The sequence below is a fragment of the Asterias amurensis genome, chromosome 17 (assembly GCF_032118995.1).
Source record: "Asterias amurensis chromosome 17, ASM3211899v1".
NCBI classification, from domain to species: domain Eukaryota; kingdom Metazoa; phylum Echinodermata; class Asteroidea; order Forcipulatida; family Asteriidae; genus Asterias; species Asterias amurensis.
In genome coordinates, this window is record NC_092664.1 from 12220487 (window position 1) to 12238294 (window position 17808).

Genomic DNA, 17808 nt, shown 5'->3' on the forward strand with positions numbered 1-17808 from the left:
TGAGCAGTTTCAACCAATATCAGGGCTGCCAATATGCATTTGGTACAATTTGTTAAAACATCTGTCAGAAAATTGTATAAATCGACGGGTTATTTGCTGTTGTTCACATTTCGTCACAGAATTGAACCTAAAACGTAAAAAGCTGCCCGCTCTTGGACAAAAAAAAACACGTCATAATTGGCCAGGATGCCGGGTCCAATGGTATTTGACAATTTCCCGGGTCATGCTGACCCCGAAACGGGTTAACCAAATGGGTTTTGACTCGGTTTTGCATTCTTTTACACAATTTTTGGTCCGTTTGAAGCACAATTCTGTTATAACAGACAGAAGTTTCTGGTCCTATATCGGACCTGTCTTCGGGGTCATTTCCTTCCCCGGATTTGTTAAGGATTTCTTATTCTACGTAATAGGGCTCCTTCGTCTTAACGACGGGCCACGTGGTTCATAAAGGTTCGTGTTTCATGTCATTTTGTTCCACATTTCATTTAGTCCATAATTTATGTATAGATACGCATTTTTTTCACATATTTATACCAATGATTGAACAGTTTTGTATTGCTGTGAGTTCGTTATTGTTCTTGGACATTTTCAACATTTTTGCCAAAGATTATTTTATTTATTTGTAAATATTTTAATAATTTCCCTCTCTTTGTATAATTTTTCCTTGGATGTGAAGCCCGTTTCAAATCCACGTTTCGAGTTGAAATGTTTTACAGGGTAGAGTGGTGTGATGCATTAATATGGTAGCTGTGTGAAAAAAGGTCATGGAAATAAATTATATTCAGGACAAAATGGAAATATTTTGTAGTATTGACCTTAAGAACCACAACCAAAGATAGACATTATTATAGGGAATAAAGTATACCTGTCGATTTCATGAGTGATGCACAAGGATTAGCTAAGTGTATGTCCAGTAACATCATTGTGATTTTTAAGATTTGAAAAGGGTTTGATACATTTTGTAGACCAGGTTTTGGGCCAGCGCATGAATCCATACTTACTGTAGATGAAGATGTATGAATGCAATAATTATAATTGACCTGTAAAGGTTCCAGCTTTATTGGTTGTCAAGTTTCTTTGAAAAACAAAAATAAATACTTCTTTTCGAAACTGATTCACTCGTTTCTCAATAACTACAGCACCCCAGCAAGTACAATTTTAAGAACAGTTCCTACTACAGTTATCTTTAAACCGAGTAAGTTAATTGTGAATCTATGGACGTTTGTGTTTTGTGTCGTGCAAAAAGTAATTAACCAAACTCTTTGAATCGATTTGAGATTGTATAGTAAACTGGGTAGTTATTTGTAACACATCATTTGTTCGGTTAGAATAATAGTCATTCAATTTATCTGTCAACGTTTTCGCACAACAGATGGTATTCACAAAGTAAAATCCTTGATAGTAATATAGTTCGTTTTATAACTGATATTTATCGCGAAATTAATGTAATTTTTTTTCTAATCTGAAGAGATTTTTTAAATTTTTTAATTTTTATTATTTGCTCTTTGAGAAATGTTATATTTTTCAAATTGCGGCAAAAAAAAAAACACGGGGAAAACATAATATTTAATTCAAAACCTTATCGAAATTGGAAAAAAAGAGAACAAGAAAAATAGTAAGATAATTATGTAAAATATTGATTTATCGAGAAAATAAACGTGCAAACACAGGATTATGTCATTGTTAAGAATAATTTAACCAAAAAGGGTATACATATAGATAATGATATGAAGTGTACATTACGACCATTAAAGGCACTGGACAATAATATTGGTATAACTATTCAACTTAACTCATAGCATAGCAAAAACATACTTGCTACAAGCAATGTATACAAGTGAAAACAGCCCCCTCTGAAGTAACGTAGTTTTTGAAAAAGTGGTAATTTCCCACTCAAGTATTTTAAAGACTTCAGGACTGACCCCTTTTATTATGCACTTGTGCAACAAGGACGACCATTGAGTAAACATTTCACAGATTTGTTATTTTGTGCAAGGTGGATAAGTTGGGTTACATTAATTGAGAATACTGGTCTTAGTCCAGTTCCTTAAAGACACTGGACACTATTGGTAATTGCCAAAGACCAGTCTTCTCACTTGGTGTATCTCAACATATGCATGAAATAACAAACCTGTGGAAAATTTAGTTTGATTTGTCGTCGTAGTTGCGAGATAATAATGAAAGAAAAAACACCCTTGTCACCTTGATTTTGAGACCTCAAATTCTAAATCTGAGTTCTCGAAATCAAGTTCGTGGAAAATTACTTCTTTCTCGAAAACTACGTTAAACTTCAGTGGGAGCCGTTTCTCACAATGCTTTATACTATCAACCTCCCCCATTACTCGTTACCAAGTGAGTTTTTATGCTAATAATTATTTGGACCAATTGTGTCCACTGCCTTTAAGTTATAAAAAGGAAGCTGCACCAACATCAAAACACAATCCAAAAGCTTTAAGATTCATCTGTCACATCTACTCACTCTGAATACTTCATCGATGGGCTCTTCGATTACTCTGCTACAAAAACACAAAAGTACTTGTCACTTTACATAAATACAGCGGGAAGTTCTCCATTCTTTTAAGTGCTCGAATCACCCCGCTTGTAAACGTTGACAACACACTCTAATGGGTTCATAAAATGTCATTCCCGTATTGGGTGACACCTTTCAGAAAGCTCTTCTTATGGTGTGTGTAAAGTTATTGTTTTTATGTACCAAAGACCTAACATGCAATGTTGCAACTTCCTTTCAGTGCAGTTACTTTAAAATGACCACCATGGTTCGCATTGGTTTAACAGACCATCTTAATGTGACACGTTGCCTTGGATCGGACGAGTTGGTCTATAAACATCGTTTGCTTATGAAATGCATATATGTTAGAAAGCTGTTGTATAAGAGTAGAATACAATGATCTACATAAATATGCATCGAAATTGCGGGATATTTCTTTTACTTAGCGAACTAACAAGGCCGGCCAATGGATGGCCGACCGTGTTCTCGACGATGGTAAATGAAAACCGTGCAATTTTGAGGCTTGTTTGTGTAGATCATTGTATTTTACTTTTACATCATCTTTTTACCCATATGCATTTTATAACAAACGGTTACAAACGCTTTTCAAAGACCAACTCGACCGATCCTAAGCAACGTGCTCCTTTAATTTATATCGATACAGAACATCAATAGTTCACCATTATGCTGCCAAAGTTACATGAACGTTTAATATGTAGGTGCCGCGGATTTACCAGACATGCTGTTTGAAATTGTGCATTGGTTGACGCAGGGGTGTTATGGCACAAATCTAAGTGACTATTATACCGGTCATTGCTCTATGAATATACCATTTAAATTTTGCTAAAAAAAAAAAAAATGACCTTGTTCATTCCAGATTACTTCAGGCAGGCTAACCACACTGGACATAATAAAATAACAAATTGTACATTCATTTTGTATCTTAATGACTGCATAAAATCAAAAGATCTAAAAAAAATCCACCCATCCAGCTGAACTATGTTTTGAGATGTGCCACAATAACAACGTTGCTACAACCAGACTGGGCGATCTCCAGAAAAGAGTTGTAATAAATCTTCTTTAATATTGAGCCTATCGGCAATACAGCATCCGTGGCTCTGTGTTGAACATTGTGAATGTCAGAGATTTAAATTGCATTTCATAGTGTGATAATAATCACGTAGGCTCAACCTTTATGTTGTAGTACTTGGTATGTCGTATGGGGAACAATAATACGAGCATAGAGGTTCTCCTGGTAGGCTATAGTTGAAAACGTTAATGCCCCACAGAGTTCTAACCTGGGACACAGCGGTACAAATTATAACACTCTAAGGCCGTGTCCGCATCAACAGAAATGTATATTCCATCAGCTACAACCACGGAGTTGAAGCTGATGGTTGTAGCTGCTTTATAAAGGTGAGAGAGTGTGTTTTTAAAGGTTTTATACTGGATTGGTTGAGCTTGCAATAGTCGCAGACGGTGGTCATGTTTTGGGTGAAATAACAAACTTGTGATATGGGCTTATATAGTCCGTCGTTTGAGGCAGTAGTGAAAACCAGGTGCAATTTTCAGCAAAAATCAGCTAATTGTATTTGTTTTTAATTATATATATATATATATAATTATATTTACAAGATGAACAAGCTCCAAACACTTTATAATGCAAAATGTGACTTGAAAAGAGAACGGGATAAATAACACAATAAAATCCATGAAACAAAAACGTGATATTTTACCAAAACAATTTAAGAAGACGTTTACTCTTTTGAGTTCTTATTTCGGAGTTTTAAAAAATGGTTTGGGTTTGGCTTAGTCCTTTCCTTAGTTTCACTTAATAGGGGCATTACTCTGAATAATGTTATTGAAAAAAGTCGATATCCACGAAAGAGAAATAATTTATTCAGTTACTATAGAGGGCAGCAGACTTCCTGATATTATTCTCGTAATGATGTAATCAACATCTATAAAATAACCAGAATTTTCACCGGGAAACAATATTGCCATATTGATTTAGGCCATACGATGGACTTGACAGTTTATCGCGTGAACAAATTAGCCGCTCATATGATGTGCCACGTCTTTATTCTAACCACTCGTTATAGTATATGCTAGCGTGGATTTCCTACAATTTTTTTTTTTTTTAATTAAATGCAATAGGAGTTGTGAATCATAATCTCTATGTTGCTCAAACTGTTACCAATGTGATAACAAATAAAGACACAATCTGCACCAATAGTTCACTATAGACTCCTCAATAAAGTGATGTTAAACTAAAAGGACAATAACATTTTTACATCGCAGCCACGGGTTTTGCACTGTACACTGTCAATTCCTAGCTTGAGCGGTAGATTAAGTTGCAATGCTCATTATTAATCCCCAAACGGAGGAGGTACGCACTTACAGCGTTATAATAGTATATGTAATTCGGGCTTTCTTTCCCTTTTTGAAACAATCCTTCAAAAGGGAACATGTGCATGACGGCAATAGAAACATAGTCTCAACTCAAGACAGAAATGGGGGTAATTACAGAACAAAACCCACTCTCTGCGGTGTAAACAAATGCAACCCGGTGACACATTAGACCGATACTAGACTATACATTATAGATGACCCCTTATATCTGTGCATCGCTCATCGAGGTCACTGACTCGACTGGTCAAAAATGGTCAACAGAGGGCGTTTGGAAGATAAACACCAACTGCATTATGCTCGTTACATTATTATTGTAAAAAAGAGACAATGTTGTAGTTGTTGTTTTCCACCAGGAACACGTCAGTACATGTGGTAAAAATTCCCAAAGGAGTGCAATTGCATGAAGGATGTCTGTGTTAAAAAGATTCAGCCTCTACAACATCGATGATCCCAATTTGGAACACATTATTGTCATCGAAGTGATACATGTGTAAAGCATTATTCATTAATACCCAAAACAGTTTCTCTACTCCTATTGGTGGAGAGCGCGTCGCGTGGGGTGTTTAAACGGTTGATAATGACCAGTGTTTATGACCGGCTGGCTTCTGCGTGTCAGGCTCGGACCTTTATCACCCGGCAATACGGCCCTGCCGGCTTTAAACGGCCGTGTAAGAACGCGTCGGTACCCTTTATTCCCTTATTCAATATTTTGCTCTTTTGTTTTCTTTTTGTGAGTTCTCAATGTAGTCAATGGTGTTAACTATTTCAACAAGTCTCATGACCTTATTCGTAATAATATTAATGTTGTACTAAGGTAACAAAAACGATATTAACGTAATTTTGTAAATTTTAGACTATGTTTTAATTCGGAAATTATGTGAAATATATTACAAAACGGGATCGCTGACAACAAATTGAAGCGTGTGTTTATATAACAATGACGAAACCTATATAATGTATTGGTTTGTATACGCACCGAGCTCTTCGGGCAGTTCTGAGCTCAGATTGATTAAAATAAGATTTGTATCAATCTTAGGTCTAATCGGTGAGCATAGTGTGTTGTCACAATACAAATCACCATGGCAACACTGATATCTAACCAAAGGATCGCAGTGCTACAACCTCGAGCCCTGGGTCCATATAGATCGTGCGAATCTCGGGCTTATCCGAACATGTTTGAGTCTCAGACTACTTTGGTGCATAGTGCGGTTCCAAATGTTCGAAATGCGACATTCCATCAGGCTATTTTGTTTTGTCATAACATTGAACTATTATGGCATTGAGGACTGCTAAAAAATGTTCAACTTGCTTGACGCAATTAGCTTGAGGTCTCAAAATGCTTGTTGATTGCAAGTATTTACTTGACTATTATTACTAACAACGTTTCTCCCGTTTAATCGTTAATCTGTTTGTGGATCGGCACATGATCACGACTCTTGTGCTGTCCTTATTCTTTGTCAAATTTACATATGTTTTTTAATTTAATGGATTAATGGATTTAGTATAATAATTGCACAACACGATCAAACCTTAGAATTGAACCGAAAACGAAAACCCATCGGACTTGACCAATTTATGTCAAGGAACCTGGAATCTATGGCAGCATAACCCAGAAATCGGTCAAGATGACGCAAGATCAAAAAGCTTTGCTAACCACTTTGTTAGTCAGGACAATCCGGCGAAGGGTCATCCTTCCCTGTACGCGGAATCCGGGTCAAGTTTAACCCGTGAGTGTTTATAGAGTGTATGAAATAGTTTCCGTGTCCACGAAGTTTACTCTGTGTTTACATGACATACGTCTGTAGAGTTTAAAACCTTCGTCGTGGTAACTTGTTGTTTTTAAGAATAGTAGTATTTTGGACTTGAGACACTGTATGGTGTGGGTTGGTTTGCGGTAACACAACTTGTGGATCTACTTGCCCGCTAGATTTTGTTCTTTAGAGAACTGTTTTATTATTGCTTTATAATGTACTCGGTGGTATAGTTCTCTGAAGAAACAAAATCTTCATCGCAAGTAGGTAATGTTACCGCAAACTAAATAAGAATACCACTGTTTTTCTGGCAGTTAATTCAAGACTTTAATTACTCTAGATCCACAGACCCTGTGCGACGCACACCCTTGCCAACATAACAGCACGTGCATCGGTGGGCAGTACTATTACGAGTGTATCTGTGCACCGGGCTACGCAGGGCTGAGTTGTGAAACGAGTAAGGCCCTTGAAGTGTTTACAAATTAATTACCGGTCCAAAATTGTGCACGTCACGCGCCTTTCAGTGTTGGCACTTTTAGTTGCGCTTTGACATGCATGACCCCAGTGTGTGGCGTTTTCTTTTTCCAGGACGAACGTGCGCAGATAATTACCCACGTTCGTCCTGGAAACAAAAGCCGCCACACACCGGGGTCGACCCAGGGAAGCTAAAAGAACGTGCCCTCAGTAATGATGAAGTTTATTGGTTGTTAATGACGTCATCGATCCTTGACCTTGCACTGCCTTGTACACAACTTTCCGTACATCACTCTATCACTATATGCCCACACCTCATTTACTAATCACGCATATTCAATTCAATTCAAGAATACATATTTATTTCCATACTCTCATAAATATTTTGTCCATCCCATCTCGCTCTATCTTTGCTCGTCATTTTTCTTTTCACATCATCTGTAATCTTCATTTGCCATGCTTTAAAAATGGGTAGGTCGAGGTATCTGACCTCACTTTCCACCTCTCGGACCCCGGTTCGGCTCACCGGTTTGAACTTTGCAATAGTGCAGTGACTAAGCGCGCTTTTTGTTTAAAGGGGAGGTACATTATTGGTAACTTTCAAAGACCAGTGTTCTCACTTGGTGTATCTCAACATATACATAAAATAACAAACCTGTGAAAATTTGTGCTCAATTGGTCATCGGAGTTGGGAGAAAATGATGAAAGAAAAAACGCCCTTGTTGGACATGTTGAACGAATTTGTGTGCTTTCAGATAGGAATAAAAGACTTCTAGCTAGAAGTCTGTTATTATTTTAGTGAGAAATTACCTCTATTTCAAAATCTATGCTACTTCAGACGGAGCCGTTTCTCACAATGTTTGATACTATCAACAGTTCTCTAATGCTCGTTACCAAGTCAGTTTTGAAGTTAATATTTGTTTTGAGTAATTACTAAACGTGTGCCTTCCCATTAACGTCATTGGCTTCACAACAATATAAATGTAATGGAATGAACGTTGATTTTCATGTAATGTGTACTGGTGTTCTGTATTTGTATGTAGTTGATTAAAAATAATCACAGCAGCATTTAAGGCTACTTTCAGTCCAATGCTCCGTTGCACAAAGAGCTAAGATTGATCTTAAGATGTGTATCGGTCTTAACTGCTAAGCAAAGTCCGATGACACAATACAAATCACTATGGAGATACTGACAACTCATCTTAAGTTGAATCTTACTGCTTTGTGAAATCCAGCCCTAGAGCAATACCATCTGCTAAGATTGTGAATATATGGCTCTTTTCGAAACAACGGCTTCGGCACAGGATACGTCTCGGGCTAGCTTGGCCCCGCGATTTTTTTTTACATTCTACGCGTGCTTTGCGTATACGCGCTCTTGGTTTCAGACAAGAGGAACGGAGCCTGAAGCCGAATCCAAAGCCGAAGCCTTGGATTGGAAAAGGGCGTATTCTGCTTTTGATGACATGTTGTAAATTTGCTAAATACATTAGCCTATGTATGTACATTGCAGTAAGATATCGCTATGTGTTGTTCCGTGTTTTTGTTGTCCTGTGTACATGTATGCGTATTCAGACCGTTGGCTCTGCAGTAGCCAACATTTCCCTCTTCAATTTCATAGTATTTTAAACTGGCGTTATGTTACAACAACGCAACCCCATGGGACTTATAAGAACATGTTTTGTGGTCAACTGAAAACATTGTTAGGATGTCGCTTACTTCATATGGATTTTCGAATTGTACCTTTTATTGTAAATTTTTGACGTAGGTTAAATATTATTGTCAATATCTGAAATAAGGCAAAGTTAAGCAAAACGACAAAAGCTTCATAGTGTATGGATCAAATTCGAGCGTAGCTCACATACACTGAATGAAACATTAATAAAGAAGACCACTTAAAAGTCATGTTATTTATTTATTTTTCAATGCATTTACCTAACTGTTTATTATGTATTGTATGTATTTTGGGGGGGAGGGTTTAAGGGATAAAACATCGCAGTCAAAGAAATTATTCCTTATTTGCCAATCAAACTGACATTTTTAAAGAATATAATTTGATCAACATTTGCATATTTCGTTATTTACAGCCCAAATACCTCTTTGTGATACGACGCCTTGCCATCATGGCGGCACATGCTACGGTGATACGTACTTCTTCAACTGCGCATGCACCTCTGGATGGGGTGGCAAATACTGTGAAAACGGTAAACGTATACCCTTCAACTTGTTTCTTTTAGATTTTACAATTACTCTAGATTTTTTGTTGAAACTGTGGCATTTTTAAGGCTCTGTTTGTTATAGAAACATTTTTCTCCCACTTTTCAACAATCTTATAAGACCCAATATAAAAATATAAATCAGATTGTGAGCAATTTAACAGATGTTAATTTGCATCGGGATAGAGAATAATATTAATTTAGTTTTGTCTAAACACCGATGTTTGAAAAACACTATTGCAAATAAAAAATATACTTTTCGGAGTCATGCACTCGACAAATAATAACAACACACATATTATTCGAGATGTCTTGCCACTTGACCGACGAGATTGCCCGGTAGCTACGGGCACAATGACATGATTCGAATTACCTCAAACTCGGGTTATTACTTTGTGTGCTGTGCTTCGGTGTACGGATAAAACCAAAATAATGATTGAGTTTTACTGATGTGTGCGTAATTTAATTTTTTTTTATTTCAAAGACTTTAATTCATAAAAACGGAACATGTCATGTCATTGGCATGTTGTTGTTATTTATAAAGTATAAGAGTTGCACTCTATAATTGGAAACACCAGTTTTTAATTGATTCTCCACTTGTTAGTTTGTTGATAAATAATTACCATGACAGCTCGAATGAATGAATATTCCCGAAAATCAATGTAGTGAAATCCGTTCTGACGACACAACGTCGAAACAAACAAAGAAAAATCAATTGTTCCACCAGGTGGCTGTTTTATGATACATTGATTTATAGAGTTCAATCATCCGCCTTTGTTTTGGTGACGTAAGCAACTTGCTCTCTCTTCTTGGAAACCATTATGAAAAATTCAGGTTTTCCTGGACATCAAATCATTCAATTTATCACTTGTTTAACTCAATTTTGTAAAAAAATTAAATAAACGCCCCTTCCAATGCAACAGCACCTAACAGTCAAACAGAATAATATGCAATTCTTAAGGTTTTAAAGGTACGTTTACTAATTGTCAAAGACCAATTTTCTTACTTGGTTTATAACAAGTCTGTGAACATTTTGACTCAATTGCTCATTAAAGTTGCAAGGGAATATTTAAAGGAAAAACACACTTGCTTCACAAATGTGTGTGCTTTCAGTAAAAGCATATTAAAATACTTCAGGTCTGAAGCCTTTAAATTTTGAGCAAAAAATTACCCTCTTCCTTAAAAACTACGTTACTTTAGAGGGAGCCAGTTCTCATAATGTTTTATGCTATCAACAGCTCTCCATTGCTCGTAACCAAATCAGGTTTTTGTTCATGCTAACAATTATTTGAGTAACTACCAATAGTGTCCCATGCCTTCGAGCATTTACTGGTAAGATCATTCAAAGTAAGATCATTCAAAGTCATTGGGTTGCAAACATCATTCATTTTCGCAAAGGCCTAAACTAAGAAGCTGTCAACCATTAAAATCACATCAAATAATCGGGAGTAGAAATCCATTTGAAGAATGTTGAAAATGTAGTCCTGAGTACAGAACTAGACATAATTGCATTTGTGCACAAATGCATAGCTATTTCGTCAATAAATTTTCAAATTCTCAACTGAATTAGATTTTTATTTGTGTATTCAAAGCAGTTAGCCCAATTTGGTATATATAAAAAAGAAATTCGGATTATACCAACCATTAAAATCACATCAAATAATCGGGCAGTAGAAATCCAACTGAAGAATGTTGAAAATGTAGTCTTGAGTAAATGAAAATAACCGAAACGAAGTTGAATGATAAATACGAAATCAAGAGCGCAAGAAAACGAAATTTAATGCAATGAATTGATAACACGTGCGTGCAAACTGAAAAATTCAAGACCTACTAAGAGCAAGTATAAAGAAAAAACCAGCGATGCAGTTTTATGTTAGAAGGTGTTCAAGAATGCGTCATTTGAAGGACCGCATTCCTTCTTCAGTAGCGATCATCAGCTTCCCGAGCATTCATTGTACCAGATGGTCAATCCATATTACAGACGCCAAGATTTAAAGGCACTGGACACTATAAGTAATTATTCAAATTAATTGTGAGCATAAAAACTCACTTGGTAACAAAGGAGAGCTGTTTATAGTATACGATGTGAGAAACAGCTCCCTCTGAAGTAACTTGGTTTTTGAATTAGAGGTAAATTCTAACTAAATTAATGTTTAAGACTTTTGCCGTCGATTTCACAAAGAGTTAGGACTCGTCTTATCTCGAGTTAGGACGAGTAACTCGTCCTAACTTAGGGTTAATCTTAAGGTCTGCATGCTACACTGTAGGGTTGGGACTCGTTCTAAGTCCTAAGATTAGTCTTAAGTTAGGAAGAGTTTTGTGAAATCGACGGCAGGCATTTGAAGCCCCTTAATTTACATGCATCTGGCAGCGTACAAATTGCACAACAATTTCTTTCTTTCATTATTATATTAAAGCTTCGATGACAGAGTTAGTCCAATTTTTAACAGGTTTGTTGTTTTATGCAAATGTTGGGCCTAAGAATACTAGTCTTTGACATTTTACCAAACGTGTCCAGCCAATTTCACGAGAAAAAAAAACTTGGTTTATAAATCCTTTCTCGATTTAGGACGAGTAACTTGCCCAAACTAAGGATGAGTTCAAGAAGCCTAACGTCTTCCGATACGGAACCTAACTCACCCTAAGTCCTAAGTTTGATGTTAGGAAGACTAGTTTGGTGAAATCGACGGCAGTGCCTTTAGGCTTGTGTGTGCCAAGTCAGACAAGCCACGTAATCAACCTCAACCTCAAGCCCTGATGACAGTCGTTAGAAGAAGACTTGAGAAAAACAAAAGTCCAATCTGCATCTGAAGTATTCCTCTCGAAGTATCATGTTTCAATTTGCCATTCCCGTCTTGTCTCTTCTCTCCTACAGCCGTGTTGAGCAACCCGTGTAGTAGCAACCCCTGTCAACATGGTGGACTATGCGCATCGGGTAGCGTCCGTGACGAGGACTACTACACATGTATCTGCCCACCCAATTACGGAGGTCTTAACTGCGAGAACCAGATACCACGTAATATTGACATCTGTTTTTCCTGTTTCGAATTTAAAATGTAGTCTACAGCTGTGGTTATGAAAAATCAAGTAATTGTAGGCTTCTATCTAAATTTCCTGGGTCGGAAATGAGCCGGATTCCGGTGTGGCGGTTTCAACTTTCCGCTGTGTTCAGTTTTCCGAATGACCAAATACGGTAGCATTACGTCATGCGATGCCTGCGCACAGCAAGCGAAAGTAGTCCATTTTTAGTGCCGTATTGAGTCATCCGTTACCCTCCGGTAGCTGTCATGGCGGCGTCCACGAGTCGAGTACAACTAGCGGCAAACGCGTGGATCGTATGAGTTGTTTTTTATGCAAGCAGAGTGTGACCTGCCTAAAGTTGTACCCATGAATACATGTAAAGATGGGGCAAGAGATTATGTGACTACACAGAAAAGAATCGTAATTATAAACAATTTGTGGTCACTGCTGAGAGAACTACAGTACTCGCCATGGTACTCGCGGCAAACTACAGTACTCGCCATGGTACTCGCGGCAGTATCTGACAGGTCACCCGGAAAACTGAACACGCCGGACAGCTTAAACCGTTCGAACAACGTGCTGATATGTCCGACTACGTCACCCGGAAAACTGAACACGGCGGAAGACTGAAACCGCTACACCGGGTCAGGTCTGATCCTTTTTGGATCAGTATGACCCGACTTGTGTGTCAATGACCCGGAATCAAAGAAAATTTTCCATTTTTGTAATCGTCGTCTCTGGGTCAGCTAGGCATACTGGGATCTGCATTCTGGGTTTTGACCCAATATATTTTAAAGTGACGCGGAAGTTTTAAGATTGTGCCTTTGGCCGTTAAATTATTATTGGGTTGTTATTTTAGTTATTTATCATTCAGTGAACGATTTAAAAACGGTTCATAATTCATACTCCATTTCAGTATCAATATTTGTTTTGCAAAATTGCTGGACGAAACCGCTCCCTGATATCGCTTTATCAAAACCTTTTCTGAATCCATAAAACTTAAATGTCCATTTTGTTATTTCAGCATGTGACAGTAGTCCGTGCCAACATGGCGGCACGTGTATCTCCCTGACGACCATCTCGTCCTACCAGTGCGCATGCCCAGGACAGTACTACGGAACCAACTGCGAAAGCCGTATGTATATTTTGTTTGATGATGGTTTAAATTATTGCCCTTAAACACTGTAGGATATTTCATCGTTTTGTTCTAGATCATGTTTGTGATTTTCTGTCAGTTAATCCTGTCATGTTTTGTGTTGTCTTCATTTAAAGGCACTGGTCACCTTTGGTAATTGTATCACAACTTGGTGTCCAACAAATTATATGCATAAAATAACAAACCTGTAAACATTTGTACTCAATTGGTCATCGAAGTTGCAAAAGATCAATGAAACTGCAAATGTGTGTGCTTTCAGATGCCCTAGAAAAGGGCCTCATCAGGTAGAAGTTTTTTTAACATCTGAGTGAGAAATTACCTTGTTCTCAAAAACAATATTACTTCAGAGGGAGCCGTTTCTCACAATGTTTTATACTATCAACAACTCCTTATTGCTCGTTACCAGGAAAGTTGTTATGATGATATGTTGAACAGTTGCAAGCAGCTTCCAGTGTCCTTTAAGTATATATGCTGTTACTTAACTTCCTTACTTTATACGAAATTGTATTTATAGTTTGGTTTTGTCATTTTGAGATTCGATATGGTAATAACAGAGTACGAACAAAAAGCATAAGTGAAAATAATAAGAAGTAGATAATTATGGCAAGATGAAAAAGTGCGTTGCCTTTTAGGGCTGTTTTTGTTTCTAACAGATTAACCCTGGGTATTACCGGTAATACTTGGCGAGTCTATCACGATGTGATTATAACATCTCCATTATATTAAGTTGCCGTAGAAACGTAGACGCCTCCAGTCAATTTCTGGTTATGATCCATCATGTTTAAAACAGAGTAATGTGGTCGAACACTGGCTTAAGAAGGCAGGTGTACTCGTTCATGTGCAAGACAAGTCTAGCTTCGAGTTAGGAAACATAATCCGACAAGACGTCAATACTTGCCCTCTCAACCACTTAAGAGTGTTTTCTCATTAGTTTGCCAACCACCGGGAAAGCTAAAGAGGGATGGAAGAGGGATGTTGCTAAGAGGCGGGAACTCTGCAGATGATATCAGAGTATTCTTAAAGGCACTGCACACTATTGGTGATTGTCAAAGACCAGTATTCTCACTTGGTGTATCCCAACATGCATCAAATAAGTCACCTGTGAAAGTTTGGAATCAACTGGTAATCGAAGTTGCACTAGAACAATGGACGACAAAGACACCATTGTTGCACAATAATTAAGTTGTGTGCTTTCAGATGCATAATAAAAGGCTTCAGCTGAAGTATTTTATTATTTTAATGAGACATTACCTCTTTTTCCAAAAACTATGTTTCTTCAGACAGAGCCGTTCTCACGATTCTTTAATACTATTCAACAGCTCTCCTTTGCTCGTTATTAAGTAAGTTCATATGCTAACAATTATTTTGGGTAATTACAAACAGTGGTCCAGTGTCTTTAAGAGTGTTTGGCTCGTTTGTCACCACCTGGGAAGGGAAGGGAAGGGAAGGGAAGGAAGGGAAGGAACGAAGATGTTGCTGAAGGCAGCATTTTGTTCTCAGCGTTTGAGAGCAATAACAGTATTATATGTATTTGTGAATGTTTGGGTGGTATCAGGTTTCAACAGCCAATAATAACCATTTCCTCAATGGTGGTATTCGCTACAATGTTGACTGGTTTATGCATTTTAGTCAAGTGCACTTACTCAGGCCGGACATTTATGCTGGTCTTGTAGACGATGTGACCTCTGACGAAATGGTGGGGGCGCGTAGGGCGGTACTTGTGTGTTTTGGTTTGGCAGCCAGCTAGAAAGTGTATGCAAGCTGTATACCATGACTACGAGTCTTTTTGCCCGGCGAAACATGACGTATACAGTGTTTTGTCAACAGAGGGCGGTTTAAATGTAACATAGGTCACATAGACCTTTTCGCAATTACTGGGGCGCGCGCGTAAAGCTTGGAATTAGGTGCATTGTGGTCTAGCTGATTACAAATTTGATTCATATATATCCCACAATGCACCTCATTCAACAGTCTGCGCTTGGCGCATTGGTATTTGCGATAAGGTCGATGGTCTATAGATCAGCCTCAAATAATGATTATGTCTGTTTTCCATGGAGTGTATTGACATACCATTCTACAGTGCAGGACCATTTGTCCCATACAACAAGACCATCTCCCCCAATCCCTTTCCAACTAGCCGGTGACACCGACGAGCTCCTTGCGTTCTTTGACCTATCCTACCAGTTCCTGACCCCTGCCTGCCACCCGGACGCTCAGCGGGTGGTCTGTACGATCTTCAACCCAATGTGCACGGACTCGGACCAGGCGTCGATACTGGACTATCACCTTCCTTGCCGGTCTGTGTGCAGGGATGTCCATGACTCGTGCCTTGCCACCTGCCACAGCAGTTGCTTGAGGAATTCGAAGTCTTCGGTAACTTTTGTTTTTCGTCCCGGAGTCGTTGGATGAGAGTGTGAGTGCTTCAATCGTCACAAGAGGGCGCCTCATTACATGGTAGGTAGACCAGCCACGACACGTCTTACATAATAATAAAATGCAACTTTATGTCTAGTGGTTGAAAACTTACTGACCCGTTTTGTACCTTTGGACACCATTGGTAATTACTCAAAATAATTGCTAGCATAACAACTTACTTGGTAACAAGCAACGGATAGCTTTTAGCATACGGCTCCCTCTGAAGTAACGTAGTTTCGAGTTTTCAGCTTAAATATTCGAATTTGATTTCGAGAACTTAGAATTAGATGTTGAGGTTCCGAAATCAAGCATCTGAAAGCATACAACTGTTTCCATTGTTATCTCGAAACTTCGGCGACCTTTTGGGTTCAAGTTTTCACAGGCTTTTTAGTTTGTGCATGTTGTTTAGATACACCAGGTTAGAAGACTGGTGTTTGACAATTACCAATAGTGTCCACTGTCTTCAATATTTACATATTTATTAACCATCAGATCCAGCTGGTTGTCGGTCATCACCGTGTGAGAATGGCGGAGTTTGTCTGGAGCTGAACGGGGCGATTCAATGCCGATGCCCCGTAGGGTACGGTGGGCAGAACCTGCGCCTACGGTAAGGCACCCGTATTTATTATGTAGAACTTTGGGGAAAAAACAAGTGTTCATTCTAGTTAAAGGCAGTGGACACTATTGGTAATGACTCAAAATAATAAAATCAGCATAAAACATCGCTTGGTAACGAGTAATGGGGGAGAGGTTGATAGTATAAACATTGTGAGAAACGGCTCCCTATGAAGTGACATAGTTTTCGAGAAAGAAGTAATTTTCTACGAATTTGATTTCGAGACCTCAAGTTTAGAATTTGAGGTCTCGAAATCAAGCATTTATGAAAGCACACAACTTCGTGTGACAAGGGTGTTTTTGATTCATTCATATCTCGCAACTTCGACGACCAATTGAGCTCAAATTTTCACAGGTTTGTTATTGTATTCATATGTTTAGATACACCAAGCGATCTTTGACAATTACTAATAGTGTCGTCTTTAATATTTCACTCGACATTTCTGAAGGAAAGTACCAAGGAGTAGATTTCGGATTTCTGGAGACATCCCTGAAAAGAATTGTCCTGTTTTTTAACCACTAGGCTACCTGAGCCGAAGGTAGGCTGGTGACAGATGCAATTGTGTCCGCCATGCAATACTGTCCCCTCCGGACACTTTTGCATATGCAATCGTGTCCGGGGCCTGTGCAAAAACCGTCCGGTGGACATGTACATGACTGTAAGGGCAGACACAACTGCATATGCAAATGTGTCCGGACAGACACAATTGTATTTTGCAGCAGCGTCCGGGCGGACACGATTGCACTATGCAAAACCGTCGGCGGACATTATTGCATATGCAATAATGTCCTCCGGATAGTATTGCACAGAGGACATAATTGCATGCGACACCGGGACAAATTCCCCTTTGTAGAAAAATCATTATTACTTCACTACCGTGGAGTGAGTTCTCATTGGTCTTAAAAGCTAACTGTTGATTTCACTATGTTGTTTTACAGAACTGCCCAATCCATGTTCACCGAATCCATGTTTGAACGGCGGTGAATGTAAAGTCGGCGTGGTTCCCTGATACCTCGGTTTACATGCGAGTGCCCTGTCGGATACCAACCGCCTTTTTGTGACTCCTAACCTTCAGAGGTAATAGTGATCACTATTTTTTTTTTTTTTTATTAATTGTTTTTTTCGTCCACGCAGATGTGCTCATTTTCGGTATACCTAATACAGACAAGGACTAATTAAAGTTGCAGACAGTTTTGATTTCAGGATGATATCTAATTGTGTTTTGAAAGCTTGAATGTTCA

General features: G+C 38.3%; 1 pseudogene; it reads left to right on the plus strand.

The window, feature by feature from the left end:
* Positions 1-17635, plus strand: part of LOC139949984 (uncharacterized) — a 34020-nt pseudogene extending 16385 nt beyond the window's left edge.
* Positions 17636-17808: the final 173 nt, after the last annotated feature.